At 52.9% G+C, this 25404-nt stretch overlaps 1 protein-coding gene across 4 annotated transcripts in view; it reads left to right on the forward strand.

Moving 5' to 3' along the window:
• The first annotated feature begins 19262 nt into the window (after positions 1 to 19262).
• ZC3H18 (zinc finger CCCH-type containing 18) overlaps positions 19263 to 25404 on the forward strand; it is a 60977-nt gene continuing 54835 nt past the window's right edge. For 3 of the 4 annotated variants that reach the window (XM_044987428.1, XM_044987429.1, XM_044987431.1), the window contains exon 1: positions 19263 to 19282. The gene's annotated coding sequence lies outside the window, so the exon portion shown is untranslated. The remainder of the gene's footprint in view (positions 19283 to 25404) is intronic. The other variant, XM_044987430.1, reaches the window with a different exon arrangement.

Genomic DNA, 25404 nt, shown 5'->3' on the forward strand with positions numbered 1-25404 from the left:
GGCTGCGGGCCCGTAGACGGCGGGAGCCAGTACCGCTGCCTTCCTATGTGCTTCCAGATGGCGCGGCTCTATAGAGAACTGGAAGGGGCAGGTCGGTGTCACCAGATACCAAGACACGGTCTTTGGCCTTCGGCCCCAGCTGGATGCTCGGAGGCTTCGTCAGACCAAACCGGCTCAACTTTGTTTGCTGCAGGAAAAGCACAAAGGAGCAAAGTGAAGGATTATCTGCCTCATCCCCTGCAAACCACTTCTCCAGTTCCCCGACTCCTCCAAGGACTCAGCCCAGCAAAGCCCAAAGAGTGATTGATTTCTCATTGGCTCTGCAAGCATTGACCCAGCCCCTGAGGAGGGCAACACACTGTCTGCTGCCTGTCGTTCTTTATCCAGCATAGCCCTGTCCCATGAAGTGGGATGAGATCTGAAGCACCAGGTGTGGGCAACCCAGCGAAAACTGGGGGGGGATGAGGGACTCTCGATCTGTATCTGGCGTTTGTGTCATAGTAGGAAGGGGACTGAAAGGGGGGGTGTAGTGGGGGAACAGTCCAGGAGAGGGCTGTAGCTGGGGCAAGAAGCCTGGGCTGATTGGGAGAAAGCAGGCCCAGTTGTGGCCAGGTCCCAATCAGGCCCAGCTGGCCCCTATAAGAGGCAGTGAGCCAGGAGCCTAGACAGTCTCCCTCTGTCTGTGGAGGGAGAAGGGCCTGGCTGCAGGGAGCTAGACAAGGTACCTCGAGTGGAGCAGGGCTGGGGGAAGGCAGAGGAGCTGGGGAGCTCCTGCCTGGAAAGCCCCAGGCTGCTGCCTAGCATTAGGCCAAGAGGTACTGGGGGTTGCAGGGGGCAACCCAGGGGTAGGCAAAGGCAGCAGGTCCAAACCCCTTGGCCGATGATGAGTGGCTGATACTGCAGCCTGCCTCAGGGAACGGGGGCTAGATGGAGCCTGGGCAGTAGCCAATATTGAGGCAGAGTGGGGATAGTGGGGTGGGGGTTCCCCTGGGAGCGGGAGACCCAGTTAACAGAGGCACCGGGGTCCAGGGAGGGACTTGGGGCCAGAGGACAGGTGGATCACTGGCCTGCAGAGGGCGCTCTGGATGTCTGAAAAAATCAATAGAGTTTGCTCATTGAAGTTTTGCACCAGCGTGGCTGCAGAGTATAACCGAGGGCTTTGCTGGCCCCCTGTTCCTGACTGTATTTTTGTGGAGTGTGGCTTTTTATTCCTTTTTTGTATTTTGCTAAATGTACCATGGACTAGGGTAGCTGAACCATTAACTTAAACTGGGCTCAGCACTCCTGTTCTAGGCCATGTGCTCCCAGTTGGGCCAATGAAGAGGGCGGGACAGCACCAGTGGGCTGTAAAAGGTCCGACAGGAGTCATACGGGACTGAAAGAGCAGGAGATGAGAGAGGTGCTTCCTGGGAGAAGGCTGAAGGCAAGGAGAGTGTCGAGGGGGTTGCTGGCTGTCACCCCAAATCAGACAGCCAGGCTGAACCGACGAGTGGGATTGCATCCTGGAAGGTAGGGCTGGGTTGGCTGTCCTGGCTGAAGTGATGGCAGAATACAGTGGGGTGGGGTGAGACCAAAGCTGGGTTTTAAGGACTATGTACACTGGGGTGATCGGGACTCTCTTGTGGGCCTCCTGTTATAACCTCTTTGCACTGATTTTGTTAATAAACTGTATTGATGGACTAGAGAGGCTAAGCTTCCATGGAGTTACTAGGGGCCCAAGAGGGAAACTGAGGCAGGGCAGCCATACAGGGGCACTCAGGAGAAGGCCATGTGTTTACATGCCAAATAAGTTGTTAGTTCAAAATATTTACTGCTAAAGAATTTGATACACTATTTTAAGAACATTTTGTTTGTATCTACTGCCTCAAACACTAAAATTATAATTTTCTCTAATATTTCATTCCTGCTTTTATTTGACTTATTAAATCCAAGTTTAATTCATCTACATTCCAGACCTTAACCTCTGAAAGAGTTACAGGATCCCAGAACAACAAAGAGCACAATTAGTGTGCAGAAAAGTGTAAGCAACTTTTTTTATATAAAGTAGTTTAAACTGGACCTGCATTTTGTCTCATATGTGGGTGCAGTAACCAATTTTAGGCTGTTAGTGTTTTTTGTTTTTGTTTTTTTAGGTTCTGTGTTTTGCATAAAGTAAATGCTGGGGAGGGGGAGGGAACCAAGTATGAATATTTGGGTGACACACATAAAACTAGTTTCAATGTGTGTTTATGGTGGTTGAGCCCTAAAATTGTATACACATTGGCTTGAATGTATGTTTAATTTGTTTTGGAGAGCAGGGCAGAGTAGGGCTGGGGTGACTAGTGCTGTGCCTGTGGGTTATATGATTTGCTAACTTTTATTTCTTGATCTGTCCTTCAAAAACTGAACAAAACTCAGAAGGCCTCTATTACAACTTAAGCCAATAGAAGCTAATCTCAGATGAACATAAAGGCTCTGCAGAAATATAATTTGAGTAAATGGAATAAGGGAAATTGGTATAAAAGTTAGACATGTCTTTCGGCTAGAGTCACTCCGCCAGTTTTGAAAGACAAATGTGAAAGGAATGATGTAGGAAGAGGACACTTTATTCCTGGTCCATAAATCAACAGATATAAATTTAACTACAACATTTATGTAAGTTTTGCAAAAAGTCAATACATCTACATGCTCCTTTTGGAGGGTGAATCATGTTTCTTCAGATAACCACTAAAACACAGAACAGAAAGTAGGGGGGCTGAGGAGGAGGGTGGCATATGCCAACCTTCTTATCCCTGTCCTTTAAACCTTAGAAAGCCTTGGCTTGTGTTTTTAATTTTTGTAAAGCTCCTCTGTAAATGAGAGGGGATTTTATACTATCCCCTGGAATCTACAACTTTCTTCATGCGTTACAGATGGTAAACATGTGAACTATATTTCCAGGTTTTTGTTCAGCTAGGGTTGCTTTTGCATGGTGGGCTATTCATTTAAGCAAAGGTCTGCTAAAATTAACAGGCCTCCTTCGAGCTAAAGCCAATCATGCTAATTTACGATAAATCCGAAGAAATACATTACCTTGAGTAAATGGAATAAGGGAAGTAATAAGTTAGGCATGTATTCATCTAGGGTCTCTTTGCCAGTTTTCAAGGACAAATCTTATGTAGAAAGAGGCAATCTTTATTTCTGGTCCAGAAATAAAAACAAATCTGGCTAATTGCTAAATTCACATAACTTTTTTGTTAAAAGTTCAGTAAAGGAATCTACATGCATGCCCCTTGTGACTGGCATTTTAGCTCTAATTTACATTTTAAAATATGCAGTAGTGACTATTTCTATAGGTTGTAGATTTAGAAAAAACCTGCAGAGTGACTCAGGAAAATGTGATGCAATTTAATATTCTATGATGTGTGATTCTGCAAGACAGCCTGGGGTAAAAGAATGCCTTCTGATTGGCTGAGCCAATGAGGTGTGCTTTGTCCCAAGCTCCCGGAACAAGGTTTCCAGTTTCTGCCATTTGGCAAGTAACAGTCTATGGGATGAGACGCTTATCTCTTCTTCCTGCCTTTTTTCCTTGCTAATGTCTGAAACTTAAGGTGGTGGTGGAACAACTGTACTCTGTGTAGTGTAACTAACTTTATGGCTGTATTTTCCTCTGTGTCACTAATACTATGACCTTTTGCAATTGTTTGATCAACTTTATTTAGAATTGTACTAGCTGTGATACCATGCATCTTTAGAATTTTTTTGTGTATTAATACTTCTCCTTTATTCCTGTCATTAATACTTTGTACAGTTATTTAATTACTTTAGTTAGAAATATACTAACTGCATTAAAAAAATCTCTAAAAACTGAGGAAAATGCATGCTAACATATATATGGCCTAACACATTTTATTCTGCTGTTACTAAGATTTTGTATATATTATTTAATGACTTTATTTAGAAATGCACTAATGGCATAAAACACATTTTCCTATAAAAATGCATAATTCTATATATGTATTAACTTGTTTCCTTTATTCCTCTCTCATGAAGACTTTGTCCGGTTATTTAATGGCTATTTAGAAATGTACTAAATGCATAAAATGTAAATGAGAAATGCATGTTCTGTATAAAGACTTTATTCTGTCATCCCTAAAAAATTAAAATTATTATATAACTTTATTTAGAATTGTGCTGTTAACATGCATTCTTAGAAAAAATTTTAACACCACTATAGTCTTCTGTCCCTGAGACTTTTCGTACCCCTGCTTACTAGACTTTATTTAGAATTGCACTTAATATGGAACATACGTTTTCTTCAAATAAGGAAAAGGCATGGAAAACTCTATTAACTTACTTAATTCTAATGCTCCCAATAAGGTTAGATTAAATGGGAATTTTAAAGCATGCGTGCGCTCGCTCTCTCTCTCTCTCTCCCCCCACACACACCCCTAAAATGGCTGACAGCACCAAAAATGCATGTGTCCAAAAATTACAGCTAGGGACGGCAAAAGGGGGCATGGAAAGCTGTCGGCGTATGTGATGAGAAAAGATATAGGGTTAAAACTACTGTGCTGACTATTCTCTGCTGCTCCCTTGTCCTCCTCCCTCCGCACACAAAGCAATAGGAGCTGGAGACAGAGGTGCCGGGGGGGGCTGCTGCACCCCAAGGCTTGAAGTGGTTTCTAGAGGTTACAGTTTGGTTCAATGGCTCTCAGCCTCCGCACTGGGCACATTGTTCCCATGCCACCTGCTGCATGGTCCCTGGTGTGGGAGCTTTCTGGGGCAGGGCCAGCCTTTGTCATGTGTCTGTGCAGTCCCTGGCCCAGTGCGGCCCTGGCTGCAATCGCGTTGGCCACAGTAATTCCTAGACAGAGCCCTGTGCTGGGCAGGAGCGAAGAGGGAGAGATGGTGCCAGTGCGGTTAGGGGTTGCAGGGAGGTTGTAATGACCGTGTCCCCAGCACAGGGAATTCACGTGTCAAAGAACCCCAGCCCTGCACCCCTCCTGGAAATGCCCAGTGAGCGCCTCCAGCCGGGGCTTAACGTGTAACAAAAGAGATGCTGCAACACAAGCAATTTTTTTTACATTCATAACTGATACAGCAAGCCTGGAGGTGCCCCGGGGGCCGGGCTCTGAACGGCCAGGCCTGGAGGTGCCCCGGGGGCCGGGCTCTGAACGGCCAGGCCTGGAGGTGCCCCGGGGGCCGGACTCTGAATGGCCAGGCCTGGAGGTGCCCAGGTGCCCGGGGCTCTGAACCGCCAGGCCGATAGGTGCCCGGGGCTCAGCCTTGGCACAAATTAAGCCGTGCCCCAACCCCCATTGGCTCTGCCCTGGAGGGCTCCATTAGGATTCGAGCCACGCGCAGCATCAGCACCACTGCTGGCTCTGTGTGGTCGCTTCCATCCAGCCCATGTGCATCACCATAGTAACAGCTCCCCCCTGTCAGTCTTAGAGACTGGAGCAAATTACAAAATCGTTCTCCAGCCCTGGAGGCCCGGCCCCTCCTGCTGCCAGCGCGCAGCCCCCCTCCATGCAGGACCCGGGTGTCCTGTTCCTTGCCCGGTACGTTCAGCGGCTTCCCCGGCTCTGGTGCTGCCCGGGGGGTGCAGTGCAAAGGGCGGGAGCCTGGGTAGCTCCGGGCACGGGGCTCGCTCACTCTCTGGTTCACCCCTCTCTGGCAGGGCCAGGCTGGAGTTCAGCGAGGGCCTGATCCGGCCGCGTGCTGAGCGCCCCCGAAGCCGAGGGGAGTTGTAGCAGGATGGAGCCCGACATGCTCATGCGTTAAGGGGTCTGAGCGGGTGCCAGTGGCTGGCTTGGGGAGGGGTGACCACTCCCCATGAGGGGCTCTCCCCAGCTCATGCTCAGTCATGTCCATTGGTCACTGAGCCCCCCGTCAACCCCAAAAGTTGGAGCTGGATTAGTTCACCAAGCCCAATGCAGAATCCTCCTGCAGAGCGCATCTCCTGGGGCTCCAGCCAGGCTGGCAGGGAGCCCACGCCATGATGCTCCCGGGGGCATGTCACAGCACCCACTCCCCGCCCGGGCAAGCTACACCCGCAGCCCAGCGTCTGCGCTGGGGCAAACAGACGGGTGGGGATGTAAAGGATCCGAGGCCGGAAAAGAGGTGGTTAGTTCCTGGGTTTCACTGGGCAGCGGTGGTGGTTGTGTGTCGGGGGAGTTTGGTGATCTGGGTGCACGCTCTGGTGGCACGCTCTGGTGATCTGGGTGCACGCTCTGGTGATCTGGGTGCACGCTCTGGTGATCTGGGTGCAGTCTCTGGTGATCTGGAGGCATGCTATGGGTGCACTCTCTGGTGATCTGGAGGCACGCTCTGGTGATCTGGGTGCACTCTCTGGTGATCGAGCGGCACGCTCTGGTGATCTGGAGGCACGCGAACCAAACCGGTACTCCGTGTTCACACCGGTGTGGCTGAGCGCACTCTGCAGAACCAGCCCGCTCGCTGCTCCCCGTGGTCTCTCTCGCCAGCGCTCCGGCGATTCCCCGCCTACGCCGGCAGGTTGGCGCGCTGAGCTCCGCACAGGGGCCAGCGCTCGCAGAGCGGAGCCCGGAGAGCCCCGCTGCACCCCGTCTGCTCCAGGGAGCGGGCGGCCGGGGGCGACCTGCTGAGCGGGGCTGGCTGGGCAAACGCGGGCAAGGCGGCGGCCTGGGAATGGGACCGCGGCGCGTCAATCGCTCCGAAATTCCGCTTTGGCTCCAACCCAAACCCCCGAGCGCCCGCGCTGTTCCCCTGTCCCGCCCGGGCCTGGCCAGCCCCGGAGTCCGCTCTGGTTTCCGCGATGATTGTGAACCGATTTTCGTGCCGGTTTGTGGTTATTTCCTAGGATTGTCTGACGCTCTAAAGGGGGGGTTCAATCCCCCCACCCCACCCCGGGGAACTGCAGAAGGCTCCGTTGTTCTGGTCGGACCCGAAATGAACCCGAATCTCGACCTCCTGCCCACCGCGGAATCTGCCTCCCCCGCCCGGCTCTTCGCGGGAGCGAAGTTCTGGTCTCCACCGCCTGGTTCCGCCCCGTCGGGCCGCCCGGGAGGGAGCCCGGCGGGGTTCTCGCTGAAAACACACCCTGCCTGGGTGTCCGAACGGCTGCAGTCCCCCGAAGGGAATGACCCGGCGAGCCAAGCCGCCCCGCCTTGTGACCGCTGCGCCAGGCGGAGGGGGGCCAAGGACCGGTCTGGTCCTGCCAGACGCCAGGCTGCAGCCCCCGGACAAGACACCGGCCCGGGGGATCCGGCGGACTCGATGGACACTCGGCCAGCTGGCAGCGCCAGGTCACTTTCACGCGGCTTCCCCACCTAGCAGCTGCCCTGGTCCCGCTCTGCTGCCCGAGGAGCCCTGCGGGGAATGACTTTGGTTCTTCCCCTCACGTCGGATGCTAGACCCGCACTGACACTTCTGGCTCGCCTGGCTCTGTCCATCAGCCACGCCCAGCCCCTGGCCATCTCTTCCCCCCTTTCCAGCCACTCCAAAGCACCAAAGAAACTTCCCTGCAGAACTTACCTTCAAATGCATCTGCTTCCTCCTAGGGTCTCAGCTGGAGGAGAGCGCTCCCGCCACCCCAAGGCTGGCGCACCGGCCAGGGACCCAATCTCACCTCTGTGGGGTGGCTCCTCTTGGTCCCTTCCCCGCCAGCCAGCAGCCCAGCTCCCTCCCTCTCCCCCTTCTGCCTGGCTGGGGCCGCTTGCTCACAGATATAAGAGGGCTCCTCATCAGCTGATCCAGCTCCTCACTCTCCGGCTAACCTATGAGAGGAGAGACGAGTCCCCGCTGCCTCGCTGACAGCAAGAAAAAACCAGGAGTGGCTAATGTGACAGAAGCCCATGAGGGCAACCCGCAGGTGCCCCCGGATGCTGGCCTTCCTGCGCCGGATTGAGGGCTTCATTCCCCATGCTTACAGGTGTGTGCAGGGGAACAGGCCTGGTCCTCTGGGATCAGACCCCCACAGGCCAGGCCCTGTCAAAGAGGGATGCAAGAATCACCCCAGACATCCCTCCCTGGTCACTAGCTCTGCGGGGTTTGAGAGGAGTCTCTGTACCTCACTGGATGGCCTGCGGAGCTGGAGCCATGTGTAGAGTGGGGGGGCGGCTGCGAGCCATTGAACCAAACCGTAACCCCTGGATATGATGGAAACCACTTCAAGCCGGGGGGGTGCTGCAGCTCCCCCAACACGCCTGGCTCCAGCCCCTATGTTTGTGGCACTGGCCAGAATCAGTCCCTAACCTGGGTGCGCTGAGTGGTGCTAATGAAGAGTTCCCTGGGTCCGCTGTCCACAGGATTTGGGTGCTGAAACCAACCGCCCAGAGCGGCAGGGCCAGAGCATGCTGCTCCTTCGCCTCTAGAAGGGAGATGTGCATTATATGCCCCCGGCAGGGCAATGCTTAGATACCATGGGGATGGGCCCAAGAGGACAGAGAGAGTAAAGGCAGAATTTGATGGTTCCCTGTTCTGTTCATTCCCTCTGGGGCACCTGGCACTGACCACTGTCTGAAGCCAGGACATGGCTGGATGGACCTTCGATCTGACCCATACGGCCGTTCTTCTGCTCGAAGTGGCTGCATGGGAAATGGAGTCTCTCCACCTGCTGGTTGCACCCCTGGTTTCCAGTGGAGTCAATCCCATCATAGGGCTTCAGGCCACCGCAGAGAGTCTCCCTCTGCCAGGGCCCTCCTGCAGCCTGGAATGAGGATCACGGCTCTGGCTAGGGTGGGGGCATGGCCAATGGGTGAAGCTCATCCCCACCAGTAGGGACCCTAGGATACCCCCCAGGGGTAATGAAATCTGCCCTCCCCATTAGCGCTCTCAAGGGAGGGTAAAGGCAGGACACAGGTGTCACTCCTCGTGGGGAAGCCGGGGGCTTTGCTGCAGCCAAGGGGTCTCCAGCCCCTGTGCTAGTTCGGGGGGAACCTGGCTCAGTGGGTGTTTGTTTGACTAGGACACTGACTACTAGCAAACGGCAGACACACCAAGGAATCTCAGCTGGTGGCAGGTGGGCTGGGGATCCCTGTATCAGGGCAGAGGCTTTGTAGGTTCAGAGGCCAGTATCTGGGGTAACTTTCACAGCCCTCGGTGGAACAGCAGCTTGGGACGGACTGGGCATGGCCACGCCCTAAGGGAGAGGGGGTGACCCAGCTCTCAGCATCTTTGGGCAAGGCCCATAGGCTTGCTCTGTACCTCGGTGTCTCCATCTGTGCAATGGGGGTGTTGGCGCTTCCCTACCTTGGGTGGGGGTCAGGTGCGGGATTAGTTAATTAGCTCGTGGAAATGTCGAGTGCCCCCAGTCCGTATTCCTGGTGCTGTAAGCACCGGGTGGGGGTCCAGCCAGCTGGGCCGTGGGGCATTGGGCAATGGCCTGTTCAGCTAATTCAAGAGAAATCAGTGTTGGGACAAGACCAGGGCTCTCGCTATCCAGGCCCATTGGCCATGTGGCTCCATCGGTGAGTTACACACACTTCCTTGCCTCTTTCTCGGGGTAAGGACTCCACAGTGGTGTCTCGCGACCCCATCCCCAGGGAACTGGACATCCTTTCCTAGGCGGGGACTCTCCTCCGCTGGGAGCAGAGGGGACCAATCAGTGATTTCACTCTGTCGCTCCTCCGTCCGTGGCTAAGAACTCAGGCGCCTGTGTGACTGAACAATGATGGGGCCACGGGGCACCAGGTGAAGCCAAAGACACCAGGCTGAGTTGCTGTTTGCTTGCTGACTGATATCAAGATCAGCATGACGTGCCTTAGACTCTCCAGAGCCCACAGATGGGGAGAAAGGGCTCAGACCCATCTCTCTGTTGTATGCAGCTGCCTGAGAAGAGGAGAGCGGTTCCAGCCAGGAGCGGAGGGGAGAGAGTGGGAGGCAGCGCAAGGTGGATGATTCACAACAAATCATTCATTCAAGGATTTTGCTGCGTCTCTCGGGCCGCTGGTGAGCAGAAGATCACGATGTTCCTTAATGTGTTTGCTGGGGAAGATGATTTGCCAGCTCACTTACACAGCGCCAGGGTTGGCACGGCCAGGGGCAGCGTGCCGCCTGGATTGGGTGTCGGGAATGCCGGCTGTGTTGGTTGGGCCTGATGCCACGCACCACTCATACGCGTGGCTGGTTCTGATCCCAGGACAGGAGAGTGCCACTTTTCAAAGCGGGGTTCTGCTGTGATCTTCATGGCTGGGGATTCAGAATTCCCCTTCCCTGAATGTTCTCTGGGAGACTCACTGTTCCCACCAATGTTCCTGCCAGGATGCCGTGGGGTTGGATAGGCCAGAAGGTGAGGTAAGCTAGGGAGCAGATAAAGTCCTGAACTCTGGGTCAATCCAACTCCCTTTGCCCAGGGCCAGGAGCAAAGGAACTCACCCCCTGGGAACAGCCACTGGAGCTTTTCCAGCTCCCAGCAAGCAGCGAGGGAGAAGGCCCACCTTTCGCCCAGACCATGGGCTGCTGCCATGGGCTAGGCAGGGAGCTGGCCTCTCCTTGGGAACACCCCCACACACACACACACACACTGGGATGGCAAGGGGCCACCTTCCCACTTTGTCCCACGCGGATGCAAGAACCCAGTGGAAACTGATTCGGTTAACAATGGGAGCGAGTATTCCCAGGCTCTAGACAATGGGGGGAGCCTCAGCCAGACATCGTTTCTCAGCACCCTTTGCCCTTCTCCAGCCACTGCCACTGAGGACCTCCAAGGGGTTTAACACTCATTACCCCAGCACTGCAAAGAGGGAGGGAGGAAGGGGGTGGCATGACTCCCCCAGCTTGCAGGGCCTGCTCACTCCCAGGCGTTGATTGCTGTTAGTACGGTGTCACATACATGCAGAGCTCCGAATGGGCTTGTCCTGGCACTGCCCAGACCCCTGGGGAGAGTCAGACCAGCCTCAAGATGTTTAAGGAGACAAATGGCCAGATCCTCAGCTGGTGTGACTCAGCATTGACTTCGCTGGAACTCCCCCAGTTCACACCAGCTGAGGATTGGGCCCCTTGTGTATGTGGCACAAAGGACCCACCAGTTTTGCAGCAGTCGCCCCCCCCCCCCCCCGGCTAACCAAGCAATCGAAAGGGGAATGGCAGCCAAAGCAGAGCCAGCGCTGCCTCGTCTCATGGAGAATGCAGGGCCACAGTGAGTCCGGCGTTGAGTTAAACAGTTCGAGGAAGGCCCTGGGCCTGTCCTTTGCTGAGTGGCTGCCTGAGCAGCATTGAGAGCTCCTTTACATACAGCAATCACCCTGGTCAGAACGTGGAAACTGACCTGGTGGAACAGCCCAAGGATCTGTCTAGTGAAGCAGGAAGCAGGACTCAGGAGCCTGCACGGACAGTTGGAGAGATTTCCCTGCCTCCTAGAGAGTTTCTCTCTCTCTCTCTCTCTCTCCCCACATGCATATACATATATATCATGGATGCTAAACATCCTTCCTGCCTGCAGTGACAGCCTGGGCTCCATAGACTCGCTGGTGGAAACTCAGAGCCAATGTTTAGCCTTTGGATTTCCCCAGGACTGGGATAGTTTAAAAAAATCCTAGGGCCTCCCAAACCACTGCCTGCTGACTGCACTCCGGGCAGAGCCGGGGGGCACTATATGGTCCATACATTGCATGTAGGGCCACACTGCGCCAGAGAGTCCATATGCTCTGTGCAGGGAGACACTGTGCCCTATGGGCCTCGGACTTTGCACAGGGCATGGCTGTTCTCCATGGGCCAGGCATGCTGTGTAGGGCCAGGCTGGGCTTTCCACACAGGGTGACCGTGATGGGGTGTTCAAACCCCCCCCCCCAGGCAAGGAACGGTTAAAACAGCTTTGGGCTCTGGCAGCCCCGCCCCACCACACCTGCCAGTCTTAAAGGCGGAGCCTTGAAAGGGAGGCTCTACATTCAGCAGGGCCCAGCCTGGGAGGTGAACAAACCTCTCCCTGTTACCTCCCAGCCAGGAGTGCTGCAGGGATGGAGCTGCCTGGGGGTCCTGTGAACCCTGAGACACTGCGCCGGGCCACGGCTCATCAGGTATCTCCCAAGGGGAGGAGGCCAGGGACCAGTTTGGACTCTTTTTGTGTTGTGCTTTTCCTCCAAGGCCTGCGGGGGCTGGGAAGAAGGCCTGAGGCAGGCTGCAGCAGCACATAGTCCAGGGAAGAAGCAGGCGGTCTGAAGAACCAGACCATCATCACCTGCTACAGGGACCCTGGGCTGGAACCCAGGGCAGGGGCGCTGGAGCAGTGTGTAGCCTGGGGGTGCCGAGAGCCATTGAGCCAACCTGTAAACCCTGTCTGGGATGGGAGCCACTTCAAGCCAGGGGGTGCGGCAGCTCCCCTAGCTCCAGCACCTATGCCCCGGAGCAGAGGGAGGGGCTGGGTTCCCCTCCAGACCACCAAGGAACGGCTGGGAGATGCCTCAGGGGTACGTCTATGCTGCAGTGGTGTCAGAGCCCAGGAGATTCAGAGACCACTCCCCCTGCCCCCTCCTGGGGCCTCTGTGCCAGGGCTCCAGCCTGAGATCAAGCGTCTACACTGCCATTTGTAGCCCCACCGCCCGAGTCAGCTGAGTCGGGCCAGCCAGGGACGTGCTGCGGGTCTCTCAGCGCAGCGTAGACGTACCCAGTAACTAGTGGGCCTTGAGTCGGGCTGGAGACCAGCCACTGGGCTGACGTCCCCCCAGCGGGTAGGGCTGAGTGGGACTGGCCCGTCCAGAGGCCCGCAGCGCGGCATGGCACACGGGAGGGAGCCCCCCGGGGGAGCGGAGATACGCTGCCCTGGCTGCCTGGCAAATGCCTCCCTTTTGGATTGGGTTGGAGCTCCCCCTTGTGGCAATTTGGATCCATACCAGAATGTATGAACTGGGAGATGTGGATAAAGCAGTGGGGCTCAACCTGTGTATCATTGTGGGCGGCAGGCTGAGAACCACAGCTCCCCCCCGCTCAACCCCTCAACAATCCCCATGCCTAGTGCCCCCGCCCAGAGCCGTGCCAGGAGCAGAGCCTGGGTGCTGGGCCAGGTAGCTGGCACCCAGACCCCCGCGTGGGACCAGGCAGCTGGACCCTGCAGCAGGGCCAGACACTGGACCCCAGGAGCCCACCACGCGGGGCTGGGCAGCCTGCAGCCAGACCCGACCCCTGGATCGGAGCCCCACCTAAAACCTGGGGGTGCTGCAGCACCCTAGCAAAACTCTAGATCTCAGAGCCCTCCACCCACTCAATGCCCAGAGCCCCCCCACCTATACAGACCCACTCTCCTGCCCCCGTGTGGCCTTCATCACCGCCCCCCTGCTGGCAGACACGCTCCTGCAGGCTGCCTTACTCACTCTTCCCGCCCCCCCTCCCCCGCCTGACCAGTGCCACACATTTTGAATTGTTTTTAGCACACAGCTAGGCCTCCTGCGCCTGACTGAGAATCGCTGGGATACAACCAGCTCTAGGCCCAGTTCTGCCCCAGCTTAGCTATTCTGGGTGGTGGGGGAGAAGAGATTTACTACCCACACAGTATGATCAGGGCAGCCCCTAGCATGCATGCAGTTCTAGCCTTCTGTTAGTAACCCTGCCCTCACAGGAATACACCGTGCTGGTACAATGAGTCCATGCCAGGGGGTTGTACCAGGGAGGCCATCCCACTGTAGTGAGAGTGACACCACTTCTGGGGGCAGACAGGAGTTGGGAGCGGAAGGAGATGGGATCCGGTCGAGGAAGGTCTGCTAAGGAAGCTAAGTCGTCACTGGGTGAGAGGCAAAGTATTGTCATGTCTCAAATGGGCTGGGAGGCGGACAGCAAAGAGCAGGGTTAAATGGTGCCTTTTCACCTGGGCAAAGGCATTACCAGCAGGGCCTCCAGGTTCCAGGCTAGGTCCCATGGTATTTGACATGTTCATTAGTGATCCGGCAAGGGAAGGGAGCCGGGAGACAGGAAAATTTCCCAAAGACACCAAGTGATTTGAGTTAGTCAGTGCCAGAGAAGTGTGAGACCTGAGCAAGCCAAGGGGTGGGCAAATGCAGCCGGGTTGAGGAATTCCCAGCTGGCCAAGGCCGGGGGCGGGGCAGCTGAACGGGGCCAGGAAAGCTCAGAGAATCAAGCCCAGGATCGCCACAGCGAGCTCAGGGCTCCCTTCTTTGTTTCCTCTGCAGGTGCCCGGCTGTCGGGCTCCCATATGCCATTTCCACTGAGCTTCTGGCCCCACCATTTCTGGAGTTTGATGCCTCTCATGGGTTGGTGGGGGCAGGGGGCAGCTTGGAACCGCAGCCCGGCCATGGTAAGAGCCAGGCAGGCAGCTGTGGGGAGCCGTGGTGGACCCTCCACCTGCCCAGGGCAAGGGGGCCTGAGCAGCCCCCGGCCAGCTCCACAGGTCATCCCGCTCCCACTCGCCAGGCCAGCGTGGAGCCCAGCTGGGAGCCAAGGGGAGCTGCGGCGGACTCTCCACCTGCCCACCATGCGGGGATGGGGAGACTGAGAGCAGCCCACCCCCCAGGATCCCTGCCCAGCTGAGAGCAGGTGGAGGGTCCGTGACTCTCCCTGACTGGGCTCCACTGGGAGGATGCCTCGGAGCTGCACCCTGGCCACAGTAAGTAGAGCCCTGCAAATCCAGGGATGTCTGCGGACGCTGATACACATTTTTGTACCCACTCAGGGCTCTGACTGTCAGAGCTGCAGGTGAGTGAATGGCTGGGTGGAGGTGTGGGGATGATGGTGGATGGGGTGCGGGGGTAGATGGCTGGGTGGAGGTGTGGGGAGGTGTGGGGTTGGTGTCTGTATGGATGGGTGTGGGGGATGGATGGATGGAGGTGTGGGGGTGTAGATGGCTGGGTGGAGGTGAGGGGATGACGGGGGGATGGGGGTGGAGGTAGATGGCTGAGTGGACGTGTGGGGATGATGGGGAGGATGGGGGCTAGATGGCTGGGTGGAAGTGTGGGGATGATGGGTGGATGGGGTGGGAATATATGGTGGGGTGGAGGTGTGGGGATGGCTGGGTGGATGGGGTCGGGGGTGGATGGGGGTGGGGATGGCTGGGTCGATGGAGTTTTCACCTGTCTTTGATCTCCCTCCTTAAAGATGGCATGTTGCAAACAGTATCAATTTGCCACAATGTCTGACACTCCCCTTCCCGCACCTGTTAGTGCGGAGTCACCCCCACATCCCCCCTTCGGGTAGTTCTCGGGGAGCCTGGGTAACTAGCTGGCTTTCCAGACCTCACACCCCAGCCCTCGGTGGAATGCAGAAGGCAGGGTCTCCTTTGCCATTTCTTTTCCCCGCTTCTCAGCGAGTAGCTCAGCCAGGTGCCACCCTAAACCCATTGTCTCCCACCCCGGGGCAGCCCCCATCCGCCCGCTGTGGGGCTTCTCAACTGTCTGCCCAGCTCAGTGGGCTTGGTACGTGCACCGTGCCTGGGACACGGGCTAGAGCCATGAGATTCCTCATGTAATAGTCCTTGGCCTCCCGTCCCACCAAAGGTCCTGACTGCACCTGGTGGCAGGCTCACGGGGTCAGCTGAGGAGCATGGCACCATGCCCCGCGGTGCATTTTAGAAGCTGCATTAGGAGACGGACTCAGCTGCTCCAGTGCCTTGTTGGAGGCCCCGGCAGCCGGATCCATGCACAAAACACTTCTTCACCTGAGCATGGTGTTGCCATCTGCAGCTGGGAGCAAGAAAGACCCAGTCGAAGGGAGAGAGATGCATGTTTAGGTCCTTCACGTGCCCAGCAGCAGAAAGTCTGTCCTGTGGGAGGCCCAGGGCTGGCTGGGGCAGAGAGATGCACGGATTCAAAGCCATTCCCAGGAACCCCCATGCTGGTAGAGATCCCAGGACACCCTGGCAGGGGACAAGCGCTCTGTAGTCGCAGGGGTGGGGGCCACCATATGGAATATCAGAGCTGGCTCTTAAGGGAGCCCAGAGCAGCTCAGAGTCTGTGTCCCATCTGCACCACAGGCTGGGTTTTCTTGGGGTGAGCCCAGCAAATCATGGGGCAGTTGCTTGTAGAATCCTTGACAGAGTCTTCCGGAGTCTGCCTGCTCCCAATTAGGAAGAGCGAGGCTGAGGTTAGTGACTCCCCGAGGCCTGGATCCACCCCGGGGGCTGGAAGGGAGGTGGTGCAGTCAGGGGCCAGACCAGCCCTCAGCACTGGTCGGAAAATCCCTCAGGAACAGCCAAGGTGAAAGGACCCCCTAAGCATACTCCTCTCGCCCTGACGTGCCCCCCACTCCTCCTGATCTCCCCAGGCATAGCACTTGTGAGGGGGGCTTGTGAGAGGGAGAAGAGGTTCCCTATGCTGGTAATATTCCCTGCAGGTTCACACCTGCTTTATGGCCCTTTTCACGGGCAAAGCCAGCACAGAGACATCTCAGAGCAAGGATGAATTGGCCCCACTGGAGCAAACCAGGGCTTTTCTGTGATTCTCACCCCGGGTACCTTCGGTTTAGGTCAGTGTCTCAGCGCAGAGAGTCTTCTAATGCTCGGAATTAAGCTCTGTCAAAAATATTAACGACTAATCAGTTCCCATTGGCTTGTAAATTACAGACCCTAACTGCCGTTTAAATACCACCCAAACATCCAGGCCCGTTCCGGAGCTCCTCAGACCTCTGGGATGCTGTAACAAGGAAAGGAGAATGGCCAGAGTAGAGCATATGGTGTGGAAGGTGAAATAAAACAAAACAAAACCCAGGCTGTTTTCCTTGAAACAAAATGCTGCAAGGCTATTGGAGACTCCAGCCGTAAGTGGTACGCTAACCACCATCACTTCCAAACGGAGCAGCACCTGAGGGTTTTATCTTCGAACCCTTCAGAGGTCCACTTTGCAAAAATTCAGTGTGAACAGAGGCAGAAGAACTGAACAGCTCACAGTGAACCAAACCAAGATACTCTGTTCCTCTGCCAGGCCTCTTCTACACTGGGTTTTTGGCCCCTGGGATAGCTGCACGGGTGCAAAACCCTCGTGTCGACACAAGTTGCAGTGGCATAAATCATGTCTGAACTAAGGGTTTTCCCAGTGCAGCTACCTGATGGTTAAAACCTCAGGGCCAAATTTTCTGCTGATGTAAATTGGCACAGCTCTATTTGGATTCAGCCCCAGACAAGACCTCAGATACAGTTGAGCCTGGGCACCAAAGATCAGATCTGGATCAGGAGCTGACTAATCCCAAGGTTGGGAGTGTTTGGATGTGGATCCTGGAGCATGACTTTCTTTTGTATCAAAGAAGATAAAGGTGGAGAGGATCCTGTTATAGGCACCAAGGGAAAACACCCTCCTGTGCCAAGTTCCCTGACTTTGGGTCCATCACTCTTCACCCCATCTATCCATCCATTCCCACTTGGATCTGATCCTTCTGAAGGATGAGATTTGAGTTCTCAGCTTTAGAGGGAACACTTTTAAAATAAACCAACACTGACAGGCAGTCCTTGACACCATGAATAACAATAAGATAGCACCAAGGGGCTGAGCTGGTGTGGTCCCAGGACAACCAGGTAACTAGCCAATGGCTTGATAAGCTCAGAAGGGCCCTGACCTGCCACTGCCACTCACCACCAGACACTCCCTCACATCCTGCTGCAGTCTCTCATAGCTGGGTTTCTCGGATCTAAGCGTTGCCCTGGGCTGCGAGCTCCATCAGGGGAGACAGAGAGTGTGAGTAAAGTGAAAGTCTCAGAAATCTCACTCCAGACCTGACACGCAGCATCACCTCATTTTCCAGTTCTGAGCATCCCAGTCCTGAGCCACAGCCCCCTTGGCTATTCTAAATCAATGGTGGGAGAAATTACCAATGGTTAGAGCAGGGGCAGGCAGTCAAGCAAGCTGGGTTTTATTCCTGGCCATGTCACTGACCTGCTGGGTGACCTATGCAAGATTCTTAACCTCTGTCTCCTTCTGTTTTCCCATCTGTAAATACAGACATTTGCTGTAACTATGTTAACTCTGCCTCCTACAGATGGTATCCTGCCATCTTCCCCTCTTTGCACACAGCATATAGAAAATATGCACCCGTGCATTGCTTTTATAACTTACTGCATGCATGTCTCCACTACCATGTGCTGCTTTAACACCACATGTACCGTCTCTCTTTTCAAACACAAGGATACTGTGATATGCTAGCTCTGTGTCTAACAATCCACGGAGAATTGGTGGCCACATGGAATCATAAGGCCAGATTCTGTGAGGTGCTGAATATAAACCGATCACCTGGCACGTTCAGGACTTTAATGATGAATGGATGGTGATTACCTTCAGTATTTGTCTATTCAGGAATTTGTAAAATCCTTGTTTGCATGGTGTGCCTGGCTGAAAAGCAGGCCCACCACTACACAATTGTCACACTGAGACATTCTCGGGTTTGTGAATGAAGCTCTGTGTTATGGAACGATGATGCCATCTGCCTTTCCGACTTTCCCAGGGCTATCATGACAGGGGTGAAGTTAGGGTGATTTGGGTTCCTTGCTTGATAACGGCATTTAACTTTAACTCTGCATTTCTATGGGATGCTTTTTGTTTTGTTTAACTTTAACATTCTTGACAGACAAAATACACACAGACTTCTGCTCTGGGCCTGCAGTCTGTGTGCGCCTAGCACCTGCCATTGTGCTGCATAAGCATTGGGTTTCATTGTTGCATTGACCCCTATGCATTGTGGTGTGCTGCATTGCCTTGCCTTTCAGTGCATGGTGGGGGCATCAGGGTAGTTCAGGGTGTTGTGTAGCACTGAACCCTCTCGCAATAGAGCAGGATGCAGGGCACCATTGCATGTGATCTGTCACTCTGTGAGTGAATGAATGGATCACACACATACTGCCCCCCCCAGCCTACTACACACACACACTGCCTGCCCCCAGCCTGCTACACACAAATGGCCTGCCCCCCCCAGCCTACTACACACACACACGGCCTGCCCCCCCCCAGCCTGCTACACACACACACACCGCCTGCCCCCAGCCTGCTCTACACACACACACACAGAGCCTGCCCCCCGAGCCTGCTACACACACACACGGCCTGCCCCCCCCCAGCCTGCTACACACACACCGCCTGCCCCCAGCCTGCTACACACACACCGCCTGCCCCGAGCCTGCTACACACACTGCCTGCCCCCCGAGCCTGCTTGACACCCCCCGCGCGCACACACACGCACACACACACACGCGCGCTGCCTGGTGCCGCTGTCCCTTTAAGGCCGGCCGGGTGGGGGCGGGGGCGCCCCGCTCCGGGAGGCTGTCGCGTTCCGATGATGTCACACAATGGCCGCCCTGCGCCGCCGCCGCGAGTAGAGGCCCCGTCCCGCGCCGAGAGCCGGAGCCGCCTCCCCCACCCGCCTCGGAGGCGCTGCCGCTCCCCCCCCCGCCCCGCGCGAGCCGCCCGCCCCCGCCCAGGTGAGCAGCCGGGGGGCGGCCTAGCCGCCTGGGGGGGCTCCAGGGAGCCGGGCGCCTGGGGGGCCGCCCCGGGCTCCGGCCCCCGGGCAGGGGGAGGGGCTGGGCCCTTGGCGCGGGGCGGGCCCGGCTCCCAGGATGGAGGGCGGGGGCAGGACCTGGCCCCACATGGGGATGGTGGGGGCAGCGGGGGGGCTCGGGGCTAGCGGGGAGCCTGCCCCTGAGGGGGGGCTCTGCGCCCCAGGCGGGGGGGGCCTTACTGCAGGTGAGGAGCGGGACCCCAGGAGGGGTCTGGGCCCCCTCCCCAGGGCGGGGTTGAAGGGAGGCAGCTGTATGGAGAGGCGGGGACCTGCGGGGTGAGTGGGTTTGGGGGGCTGAGTGAGAGGGGTGAGGCCCTGGGGAGCTGTACTAGGACCTGAGTAGGGTGGGGTTGCAGCAGCCCTGTCCATGGGTGGGCAGTGGAGGGTTAGGGCAGGGTTGTGCTGCATGTCGGGGGTTCTCAACCTTTTTCTTTCTGAACCCACCCACCCCCCGACATGCTATAAAAACTCCACCGCCCACCTGTGCCACAACAACTGGTTTTCTGCATAAAAAAGTCAGGTACCGAGTTAAGAAGTAGCAAGCAGGATATTTGCCTGGGGCCCCAATAAAGCTACATTGCTCAGGCATTGGCTTCAGCCCTGGGCGGCAGGGCTCAGGGCTTCAGCTCCATACTGTGGGGCTTTGGCTTTCTACCCTGGCCCTCAGCAGGTCTAATGCTGGCCCTGCTTGATGACTCCCCTGAAACGTGCTTGTGCCCCTCCCCCCCGGGGGGGCCCCTGGACCCCTGGTGGAGAACCACTGCTGCACCCAAGTGGCTAGGTACAGGTGGTATCTGGGGAAGGTGAGGGCCTGAGCTAGCATACCCACTGGTAAATATATGGGGAGATGATGGATTATTTAAACTGGACAGCTTGTTCAGAATTGTGGATAGATGCAAAGTGACCTTAAGTGAGGCAAAGCTTTACTGATGAAACCCTTCAGGGCTGTCTGGAAAACATGCTCTCTGGAAATCCAGATGCTGCTCTCTGTGCTTTTAATCCATAATGTTTTACATCTAAACTTGTTTTTCTCTTGTCGTTTCTCGTGACATTGCATATGTGGATTTGTTTTAGAATGAATTTTGCATATTAGGAACATAGATGTTGTATTACTGAACTCAAATTAGATGCTCTAACCCTTTTGTTTAGAATGGTAGTCTTTGCAATATAGATAGCTATGCCCTGTTGGGTTGTTTCATCTGCACAGTGAAACAGTAGCACTAAGGCCTCTCCATGGTATAGCTGTAACCACGTTATCAGCAACTGTAGTTCAACTCTTGTTTCTAGGTTGAGTTCCCTGAGCAGTGTGGACAGAGTTTTTTCCTTAGAATTGTGCTGCGGAGTTACTCGCTAACTTGATTTTCAGGAAAATCTGTCAGCAGTGGTTCAACTGTTTTGAAACAGTTGTTACTAGCACTGTTCCAGCAGTAGCATGAACTAGGGCAAATGTGTGAATTCTTTCTCCTGATCTTCATAGGGTTTATCCAGAGCGTGGAAAGAGGTTAAGATCTCTTCCTAGTGTAAACAAACTCTTACTAACCATCTCACTCAACTTATTTTAATGCAGTTTAACTCTGAAACCTAATTATTAATTAATAATGTACTTAATACATTTAACAACTTCATTTTTATTCTCTGTAGTTAGATTGATATGCCAATAGTTTAAAGTGGGAATTTCACAAATTACAGATATTAGAAAAGCTTTGCATGGTCCAACAGTAGCAGCTACAAGATTATGGGAGAGGTCAACTAAAGGAGACCCCTAACAATCGTTTCAGCAGCTAGGGGGCTACCTCTCCCACAACCTCCGAGCTGTACTGAGGAGGGATGTCTTCTAATCCTTTCTCCCTCAACTTCTGTTTTATAAGGTGTCCTTCTCTCCAGGGCCTGCCTCTGATGCTCAGAGCTCTCTGAAGTCCCCAGAATGAAATTGACCTGTTTCACTGATGGCTCATGGAATTCCAATATTGAAATTGACAATACTCTGATCGGGGGGTTCCACTTTGCTGTAGTTTGGAGAGCCTGAGCAGTTGCAGAGATGCTGGAGCTGAGGGAGACATTACTTCATGGGCTTACACTTTGTTCACGTTTGGAAGGTTTTCTTTTCAATAAGGATGGTTAAACCTTTTTAATGAAAGCTTAGATGCTGTAAAAATTGATGACATTTGCCCAAGAAAGCTTTTCTATTAGTCCCGGGAGACTGGATTTTTCAAACATTTGCTTAAATAGATTTTAGTGTATCTAGGACAAAACCGTTTTCAGCATAGTTACAGAAAGCATTCTTAAGACCTGATGACAGCAAGTTACTGTTTTCAGCACCAGTTCAGTGGACTTACTGCTAACAGATTGTTTTCAGCAGCTGGTCAGTTTGCTATTGTAGGCAGAGCTTAACTTTCTGTAGATTTAATTGAGTATACTACTTAAATAGTTGTACCTTTTAACCAGTTTCTGTCAGATATTGCTCAAATAGTGGAATTTTCCTTCTGCAGAAAGAAGAGCTCTAGCAACAGATTTTGATTAACACCTACTTTAAGACAGCTTGTCCAAATAAGAAACATACATCTCCAGCCATTTAAAACATCTTTGTTAAAACTGGATAAATTCTGCCCTTAGAGTGATGTGGACTGCTCCTATTGATTTCACTGGGATATGCATAGAGCAAGAGAGGACTGAATTTAGCACTATTTCTTGTCAAAGGCATTGACAAGGGCCCTGAGCCCAGAACACTAAGCTACCTTAAATTCCATTGCTGTTATCTTCTCTCTAAACTATTTCCCGTAGATTCTTCTGTCTAAACTGTTTCCCTTATACACTTAACTCCACACAAAGAGGGCAACAGTGTTAGTTAGAATCCAGCCTCTCTGTTCGGTCAAACTGTGCTGCAGTAACTCAAGAACATGAGTACCAACCTCAGGGCAGACAGTTAAGAAGCAGGTCACAAACCTCAATTGGATGAGAATTCTATACTTAGTTTTCCCCAACCATTTATTAAGTGTAAACTCCTCAGGCACCATAACAGCCTAACTCTGAAGTCACACACAGTCCGCTTGGGCATTCTGATCTATCTTGCCATCCAGGTAACCTTGCCTTTGTGGTAGATAGTCTTTTGCACACAAAAGCACAACAATGTTCAGTGAGTGTTGTATTCAAGTCCCAGGATATTAGATAGACAAGGTGGATGAGGCAATATCTTTTATTGGACCAACTTCTGTTGGTGAGAGAGACAAATTGAACTCTTTGTAAGCTCGAAAGCATATCTGTGTCACAAACAGAAGTTGGTCCAATAGAAGACATTACTGCACCCACCTTGTCTCCCCTTTGACAGTGTTACTTTTCCAGACAATAGGAGTTGAGCATCATCTTGAGCACAGGACCAGAAGCTTGGAATTCCTGAGTTCTAATCTAGGCTCTGTTGCCTTGGGCAAGTCAGGTTAAAAATCATATTTCAAAAAATAACATCCTTGTATTATGAACAGTACTTTGCTTAATAAAATGGAAATAATTTTTAAAATCTCTTCACTAGTTAAGCTGTTTAATATTGCGTTTGTTTCCATTTCCAAATTTCAGTGTGGAATTTCTCCTGCATAGCTCCAGTGCTGTCTTGTTTAACTTGCAAAAGTGCAGAAGAATACTTTTGTATTAAAAAAAACTATTAAAAAAAATTTTTTAAGAACACTTTTATTGGTCTTTGGTTTGGTAAAAGTTTGTTTTAACATAACCAGAAGTGGGATAAATATGAACAGACTGCCGTTTTTACCTCTCCTCAGTAAGCAGATCCATTTTACATACTGTAAAAATGAGGATAACTTAAATACCTGCAGTGATGGTCTGAGGATTTGTTCATATTTACATCCAAAAACCTACATTAAAACAACACTGAGTTTGCAAAGTCAAACACTCAAAAGTTAGGAAATGCCAGAACTCAGGTTGTCCATGCAACCTTAATTTTACCACCTCATGCACCTGCGTTATGATAGTCTTTTATTGCATGATCACATTCTATTTTTTCCTCGCAGGATATCTGCCTCATTCCGTGCACGGAATGGGCCCGCTTTGGGGATGAATCAGGACTGTGTAGTGAATGAGGCTTTTTGCCTTTAGCACTCCTGCATCATGTGTCACAGATCTGGAACATGTACAGTGAATGAGGCAGGGGATTGCAGGAAAAGAAGAATGTCACTGTAGCAAATTGGATTCTATTCCTGCCTCTGCCACAGAATTCCTATGTCATAGGCAAGTCACTTAAACCGAAGTTTCCATAGGTAGCCATTGTGTGTTCCTCATTTTCTGGGTACCGAACATGAGACACTTAGGGTCAAAGTTATGAAAATGCTGAGCACTCACAGTTGCAGCTGAGGTCACTGGGAGCTCTGCTCTGAATAGGCAGACCCTTGGCATCTCAAATTGGGGATCCTACATTAGTGCCACACTTTTGACGTCGCCCTTCTGCAGTCAGGTCAGACTTTCCTCCTTTATTCTCCCTGGTGTGGAGGGAGGAAGGCAGAGGCTTTGAAAGCACAGGAGAGACAGTCTCCCTGCTTTCAGTTGTGGTGCCACAACCCTTGGCAGCAAGGGAGGTGCAATTGCAGGGAAGGTCCTGCTCAGCCTCTGCACCCTTGCGATGGAACATGTTCAGTTGCTCTGTGGGGATAACATGTGCACAGTCCAGTCACATGTAGAAACCGTGAAGGATGCAGAATGTTCAGTGCAGGCAGAATCTTAGGGGAATTTAGCTACCAAAGTCTAGCAAGTCTCTACTGAACGTATGTGAACTAGATTTTTTTCAAAGGTTTATAACTTGGCCAAATGTGGGTGAATTCTCATGGGGCCAGCACATCCCTGGCACCAGAACAACCCTGTCTGGCAAATTTAAAATCCCAGATCCAATGCATGAAGGCATTTTTTTAACTTGAGTGAAACCAACATTTTTCTACAATCCCATTCTCAGACACAACTGAAATGTTTAGTTGAAACTTTCAGGAAAAACAAACAAACAAACAAAACAGCCTGGTTCAGGCACTGATTCAGGTTAAAGTTTGGCAAAGTTACAGGCAACTAAAAACAGGGTTTTCTAATGGAAAAAGTCAGGTGACCTTAAACAGAGGTGGCCCCACCCATAAATTATGAAGTGGTTTATTGAAGGTAGTATTTATTAATTGGTTTATTGCCACATAACTCTAGGTTATAAGTCCTGTAGCATTATATGTGGATTGGTCGTTCTCCAAAAAAAAAAAAATATCCATTTTATTTCTCACAAATTTGCCTTTAACCCGTTATAAACTGGGCCAGTTTTGTAGCATGAGGTTCAGAGTTATTCCTTTTCTTTGAACAGATCGGTTTAATTCACCTCCACTCAGCCAGTCACAACGCATCTCTTCCTGTCCCATTGTACTTCTGTAATACTGCTCCAAATAAAGCCCTTGTGGTGTTAGCACAGCTTCCTCACTTGTTTCCCTCCAGCCCTCTGGACCTGTTTGGGGAATCTGAGAACTCGGAGACAAGTGTGTCGTCTAGGGCCTAGGCATCTCCATGTCAGCCAGGGCAGGATTGATGGCTCTGGTAGGGTGGTAAATGCTGTCAATCTAAACTTCTTGGAGTACAGTTTAGGCTGGAATTTTCACTAACCTTCGTTTCATTGAAGGAACAACAGTTAGTGGCCTACAAGGAGAATGGTGGCCACTCCTGTCCCCATGTTAATATAAAAAATTGTCACACCATTTTATCTTCCCACTTTTTTCCTTGTTCTAGTTTCACCTTGTGATTCTTGTGGTGGGTTTTCTTGATTTCCATATAGTTGCTTGTAGCATAATAATCATAGCATTTGTTCGTCTGGGCATAGTTTTTCTATTGTACTGGTGAACTGAGGCAGAGTGATGGCCATGGAGACTGACCAGCTGACTGAACCGAGGGCCCTCTGTGTATCCACATAACAGCAGGCAGTGCAAGCTTCCCATGTGCGCTGCCTCATCAAAGTAGCTTTAGAGATGCCCCAGCAGACGAGGTTTGAGGCCGGTTGCTGAGGATCGGTATGGGGAAACTTGCAAT

Source organism: Mauremys mutica, chromosome 14 (genome assembly GCF_020497125.1).
Source record: "Mauremys mutica isolate MM-2020 ecotype Southern chromosome 14, ASM2049712v1, whole genome shotgun sequence".
NCBI lineage: Eukaryota > Metazoa > Chordata > Testudines > Geoemydidae > Mauremys > Mauremys mutica.